A 7,930-nucleotide genomic window follows, 5' to 3' on the forward strand; every position below is an offset into this window, starting at 1 on the left:
GGTAGGAGGCGCGGTGGCGCCAAGGCCGACGGGAGCGCCCTGGGCGGCGTCCTCTCTGGCGCGCTGGCCACCCGCATGCCCGGGGGCGCGGTAACCGCCCCGTGCGAAGCCACCGGCGGCATTCTGACCGCGTCCAGTGGCACCCCGGCCACGTGCAGTGGCGTTCCGGCCGCTTCCAGTGTTCAGGCCGCGTCCAGCGAGGGTACGGGGGCGACGGGCAACGAGGCGGTTCCGGCGGTTGTCCTCCTTGACGAGACGAAGGAAGAAAGTAGTCAGGGGCGACATCTCACCAGCGGCGAGTCTTTCTTCCCTTCTCTGTTTCTCTATTCGCTCCTTTTCTGGTAGACAAGTGCTGATAACGTGTTTTGAATCAACGAATGATTGAGTGATTACATCGATGGTTACAGGGTGCAATATATATGACCCAGAGGAACACGACGGTTCAGAGAGGCGTCGGTTCCAGACAAGCGGGAGAAGCGTCGGTTGAGGAAGAGAACCGTTCGACGGTTTGGGAGAGGAGGAGATTCCCTAATATATTTATGTAATAAATCTTAACAGCTAGCACTTCTCAAAGCGCTCCTAAGGAAACAAGGCAGAAGGATGAAGATCTTCTTGATGTTGACAAAATGATGGTGGAATACACCCAATTTGCATATGGAGATCTCATATAATCTCCACATCACTCATTTAATATTATCAACTATTTTATTGTAATAATGGATGTTATAATTTGTATAACTCTAAGTAGAATAAAGTCCTACCGACCAATCGTATTATGTAATTTAAACATAATGTCATATTTATATTTGTAACTGTAATATGAGTACTTTGTATATATATTTATATGTGAGTAATATGAATAAAGTTTCATCCTAAAATATTTTCTTACTCTATATAGATTTTACGGGAAAATAATCCAATGGAAGAAGAATTATGTTTGGTGGACAGTTGTACTACTAACACAATATTAAGGGAAATAAAATATTTCCAAACTCTAACTAAGAGAAAAGGGAATATTATGACAATCCCGGTCGCGATGCGTCGATTATTGGTTCAGGACGAGCCACACTCGTTCTAACTATGGGTACTAAAATTCTAATTGAGTATGCATTCTTGTATCGCGAATCTACACGCACCCTTTTAAGTTTCAAAGACCTCAGATCAAATAATTTCTATCTGGAAACAATTTCTGAAAATAATTCTGAATATTTGCTTTTAACAAAGAGCAATGGGTCTGAGAAACAAATTCTTAAAAAATTCCCCTCACTTTCATCTAGATTATATTACAGTTATATAAAACCCGTACCACATGTTGCGTACAAAATAATTTTTCAAGACCTTGATAAATTTAAGACATGTCATGATCGCCTAGGTCATCCTGGCATAGGGATGATGAGAAAAAATATTGAAAATTCTATTGGTCAGAGTATTCCAACTAAAAATTTCCCAAAACCATGAGATTTTGTGTGCACCACATGTGCAACTGGGAAATTAATTATAATACCATCCTATCTTAATGTAAAAAATGAGTCACTTAATTTTCTTGAACGCATTCAAGGAGATATATGTGGTTCAATTCAACCACTATCGGGACCTTTTAGGTATTTCATGGTACTCATAGATGCATCTACAAGATGGTCGCATGTGTGTCTATTGTCCACACGAAATCATGCTTTTGCCAAGCTAATTGCTGAAATTATCAAATTAAGAGCAAATCATCCTGAAAATAGGATAAAAACAATTCGAATGGATAATGTCGCTGAATTTTCTTCACGTGCATTCAATGACTATTGCATGGCTATGGGCATTCATTTAGAATATTCTGTGCCTTATGTCCATATTCAAAATAGTTTGGCTGAATCTCTCATCAAAAGAGTAAAATTAGTTGCTCGACCACTATTACAGAATTGTAATTTACCAGCATCTTGTTGGGCACATGCGGTATTACATGCCGGAGATCTGATACAAATCAGACCAACTGCATATCATACAACCTCCCCGATACAGCTTTTACGTGGCACTCAGCCAAGTATTTCCCATCTGTGAAAATTCGGTTGTGCGGTATACGTACTGATATCACCATCGCAGCGTACAACAATGGCCAGAAAACTAGAGATCTATGTGGGTTATAATACTTCGTCAATTATTAAATATCTTGAACCTCTTACAGGGGACCTGTTTACTGCCCGCTACGCTGATTCTATTTTTGATGAGGACTATTTCCCGGCATTAGAGGGAGAATCATACCACAAAGAATGCCAGGAAATATATTGGAATGTAACAGCCATTCAGTCCTTAGATCCACGTACTAAAGAATCTGAAACTGAAGTTCAGAGGATCATAGATTTGCAACACATTGCAAATAATCTGCCAGATGCATTTACTGACCATAAATGTGTCACTAAATCACATATTCCCGCTTTTAATGCACCAGAGCGAGTGGAGGTACCAACTAAAATCACTCAAATCCCAAATAAGAGTAAGAGGGGGAGAAATCTGGTTAACCGGAATATAGCTTCTCAAAAGCCTCCACGAAAACAGAGGAAACCAAATCCTCTACCAGTAAATGCAATTCAACCTCAAGTTGAAGGACACCAACCAGATGCTCAACATCTTGAACCTAGCATAAATGCGCATAAAAACATAATAGCTGGGACGTCGGAACACCATGACTCCATTGCTGTGGGAAATCACATAGAGTCTGAAGGTATAAAAGAAATTTCCATAAACTATATAGAATCAGGAGAATCATATAATAGAGAGACTACAATTGTCGACATATGTTTTGCCTCTGAAATTGCTGAAACCCTTCAACTGGATCCAGAACCAAAGACCGTCAGGGAGTGCCTCAAGCGTCCTGATTGGCCTAAATGGAAGGAAGCAATTGAGGCAGAATTGCACTCGGTCAACCAAAGAGAGGCATTTTCCTCAGTAATACCTACTCCTGAGAATGTCTTCCCTGTGGGAGAAAAATGAGTTTTTGTTCGAAAAAGGAACAAAAACAACGAGGTGGTGAGATACAAAGCGAGGCTTGTAGCACAAGGGTGCACGCAGAGACCCGTCATCGATTACGATGATACATACTCTCTTGTTATGAGTGGAATAACGTTTCGATACTTAATATTTTTGGCAGTACAAATTAATTTATCTATGCAGTTGATGGATGTAGTGACAGCATACTTATATGGGTAACTCAAATCGGACATATATATGAAAGTCCCTGAAGGACTTAAAATGCCGAATCCAAAAGCAAATCGCAACGCATATTGTGTAAAATTACAAAAGTCACTATATGGCTTAAAACAGTGAGGTAGAGTGTGGTATAACCAACTGAGTGAGTTCCTTATTCAGAAAGGCTACTCAAATAATGATGATTGCCCTTGTGTATTTATAAAGAAGTCCTCAAATGGATTTTGCATCATCTCAGTGTACGTTGATGACCTCAATATCATTGGAAGTACACCAGATATCGAAGAAGCACGCAATCATCTAACGGCAGAATTTGAGCTGAAAGATTTGGGAAAGACCAAATTCTGCTTAGGCTTAAAACTTGAGCACCTTCCCTCAGGAATTTTAGTATACCAACCTGCCTATATTCAAAAGGTTTTGGAAAAATTTAATATGGATAAATCATATCCAACCAAAACACCCATGGTTGTCAGATCCCTTGATATGAATAACGATCCTTTTAGACCTCAGGATGACGACGAAGAGATATTAGGACCTGAGTTCCCGTATCTCATTGCCATTGGTGCGCTAATGTACCTTGCAAATTGCACCAGGCCTAATATTGCATTTGCGGTAAATTTACTAGCTAGACATAGAGCTACTCCAACAAAACTTCATTCGGCGGGAGTATAGAATATCTTTAGATATTTACATGGCACAAAAGATCTTGGCTTATTCTATAAAAAAACCAAGATATGACTATGGTAGGATATACTGATGCTGGCTATCTATCTGATCCTCACAATGCGAGGTCACATAAAGGCTTCGTATTCTTATATGGTGGAACTGCTTTTTCGTGGAAGTCAACAAAACAGACTCTCGTAGCAACTTCCACTGATCATTCTAAAATTATTGCTTTAATTGAAGCATCAATAGAATGTGTATGGCTTCGCAGGATGATTACCCACATTCAAACTACATGTGGTGTTGGTTCATTAGGATCACCAACTATTATTTATGAAGATAATGCACCTTGTGTTGCTCAAATGCAAATGGGTTATATAAAAAATAATATCACAAAACACGTTTCTCCTAAGTTGTTCTATCCTCATGCATTACAGAAAAATGGGGAAATTGATATTTTACAAACTAAATCATGTGACAATCTAGCAGATTTGTTCACAAAGTCTTTACCAAATTCAACGTTTCAGAAATACATTCATGGAATTGGTATGAGATGACTTCCAGATTTGCAAAGTTCAGGGGGAGAAATCTCCTGAAAATATAACCCTTTAATTATCATCAGGTAATGAATATTGTACTCTTTTCCTTTATGAGTTTTTACAACAGGTTTCTCATAAAAGGTTTTTGAGGAGAAAATTAAATACAAGCATTGATGCATGCCATATCATATTTTTCCTTATATTTTTCCTAGCAGGTTTTAAAGGAGTTTTTCGTGAAACATCTCATTGCACTCTTTTCATTATGAGTTTCTTTGAAATTTTCTCTCATGATGTTTTTAATGAGGCAATATCTTCACAAAGATCATATGCTATACTTTCTATTTTTCCTATGAAGATTTTTAAAGGAAAGTCTAAAAGCATATTTGTTGTTCTCTATAACTCATCAATAATTTTCTCCTTCTCTGAAGGTTTTTCTCATATGAGTTATCAAGAGACAATAATCACTATATGTTGCATCATTTTCTCCTTATCATTTCCCACTGGGTTTTTAAGGATTTTTAACAATATATCAAATACTATTCTCCTCATATTTTTTCCCACAGGGTTTTTGGAGGAGAAATTATCAACTTTAGAGATCATCAAGACTACATGGAATAATCTCAAGATTATACAAGGGATAAAAGACATACAAGACGTAGCTTTGTGCAAGGGGGAGTGCTAGGATTAGATCTAACTGTCACGAGCAGTTACTAGTGCCCAAAGCAACTTTTCCTGTACAGACGCCTGTTCACTCTGAACAAGCGCCTCTCCACAAACCAACGCTTTATACGGGCGCCTCTCCTGTAAACCAACATCCCGAACAGTCGGGACACCATGTATAAGTACTCCGTGTTGATGATCAATGAAAGATAAGTTCCATTTACATTCATTTACATTCAACATGGCTGATGCTTCATGAGTTTGTGTCACATGTCATCGTTTCATGTCAAAATGAACATATAGAAAATTGTGTTTCATAGCTTTTCAAAATTGAAATGATTTAACTAAACAAAGATAAGTCGACGCGTCCATGAAAAAAAAGGATTGCTCTGATTAATGTAAGACACAACAAACGTATTAATGAACATAACGATGTTAGACAGAATATACTTGAAATAACTTTAATTTCATCCACAAAACAATATTGTTTCGGTATATGAGTATCGCCAAAGGAAACAATGCTGGACGGAGTTTGCCCTTGGAGTACCTCATTGATTCATTTTCATGGTCCTTGTATTTTTTGGAAAATTCATGGCAAGATCCTCAATAGAGAAGACATGCCACTGCTTATAGCTAGAAAGATAACAACTCAACACTGAAGACATGCCACAATCAAAACACACATGATCACTAGATGGATTAATTGGATAGTCTCATCTTTATGCGAAATAATAGTTACTATCAAGTAAGTAGACTATAGGGATGAAAACAGAGCGTAAATAGACAAAATCGAGTGTTGCTATATATATTTGTTTTCACACTCTCAGTGAAAGCGGAAATGAATAGAAAAACCCAGAAAATGAATATGAAAACTGAAACTATGCAAAACAAAAGCAAAGTGAATATGAAGCGGACATGACAATGGAAGCGGGTGTTGACAGGAACTTTAAAACCCATTGAGCCATAGAGGAAAACATGAGCAAACCAACAAACTTAATCAAATGTTAACATATCGACAAAATAATATGTTTAGGTCAGGACTTAGCGTAGTATTATAGTAATACTGAACAATTGCATGTAGGGTATAGCTGAGTACGTGTGTACATGGACCATTCTGATTTTGCTGGCGGGACGATTCAATCCTCGATTCGGGAACATTTCTACCGCTTACGTGCTAATTTTATTGCTAATTAAGCGTTAACTATATCTGATGGGGCCGTATCTAATGGCGGCCACAAATGTACGGTCTCTGGAACCATCCCACGCCAGGATTATATACGGCGGGACTTGACGTAACGGTAGACACGGGTCATGCGTGCATTAGGGATTAAGTGGGATTAAGTATTTTTTTGAGTTAAATACAATGAAGGTATCTCAAATCAAGTTATCATGTGCGATCAGTTTAGTGCATAAAGTTGTAAAATACATAAAATTGATACTTGAACTTCTCCGGACGTGCAAATACGGTATCTTTATTCGTATCCGCACGTACGTCCACCAAGTGGCATGTCAATATGACCGTGGCCCACCTGTTAATGGCTGAGAACGGGAAGGCGCTATGTGACATGCATGTGAGGATTTTTTTAAACATCATATTTTATTTAATCACGTAGAAAAGCTATTGAAATTAGAAAAAATGATTGCGTGATGCATGATCAATTCAGAGACCTGGTGGTCGCAGATTGCATTTCACGAGCAAGTTGTCCACAATGCCATGTTCTACTCATTGCATACAAACAAGGTTAAACTACATATATGGGGTTGCTATGCAAAAGGAAACTTTGGAGTACGGGCACATTGTGCCCTTTTTTCCAAGTTTAAGTTAACCGATTGAAGTTCTTTATTTCTATTTTCATATTCTTTTAATATTTGAAAAAGAAAATCTAAGAAAATTAAACAACAACCATAAAATTGAAATAAAGTGTTAGTGCATTTGAAAAATGTTTAACATGTACTAAAAAAATATACCGTGTTTAAAAAAAATCATCATTCATTAAAAAATTAGTCAATGTTTATTTCATAAAAGTTCATTATGTATTAAAAATTATTTTGTAACATTATCCTTACATTTCCACTAACATGATTGACATGTTTTTGGTATATTTTTATAATTTAATATTATTGAACAATATTTTTAATACATGTTGTACAAAATACAACATTATCAATTTCTTAATAATTCGATATTTTAAAAATACAATGAAGATAAATAATAATTGTGCGTGGTTGAGGTGCGGAATTAAATGTTGGAAATAAAACCGGAACTTGGAATATAATAAAAAGGAAACCGGTACATAAAAGTGCACGGCGATATGTAAAATGTGTGTACAAAGATTTCTAGCTAACAATTGTACGCATACAGATAGCTAATCAGGAGTGGTTCAATACATCTCCTTGACGTTTTTATATGTCTTTTGTCGCTCGCATGCATACAGATATACACTATATTTCTGGGCTTTCCTTCATGATTAAATAAATTTGAAGGGTTTTAAAAAAATTCTAACTCGTCGGACACCCAACACCTTCCCTGCTCTCATCCACTGACAGGTGCGATACCTGGCATGCCATGCGGGTTGTATATACATATGAATACGGATGAAAGCTATGTATTTGCATGGCTAGACAAGTTCGAGCATCAATTTTATGTATTTATAACTTTAGGCATTAAACTGATCATGCATGATAAGTTGAGGCACCTCTAATATATTTATGTAACACCTTGTTTTAACTTTTCTGACTGATTTGACTTCTCTTAAAAATTAGGACCAATTAAATTTTTGTGAATGCTTATGATGCTTGAGGTGATCTTTGCTTGCTTGCCTGTTGCTTGTATTTGAATCCGAAGCTCCTGCTATTCTCCAAATCAGATCCATGACCCA

The sequence above is a fragment of the Hordeum vulgare genome, chromosome 2H (genome assembly GCF_904849725.1).
Source record: "Hordeum vulgare subsp. vulgare chromosome 2H, MorexV3_pseudomolecules_assembly, whole genome shotgun sequence".
Lineage (NCBI taxonomy): Eukaryota > Viridiplantae > Streptophyta > Magnoliopsida > Poales > Poaceae > Hordeum > Hordeum vulgare.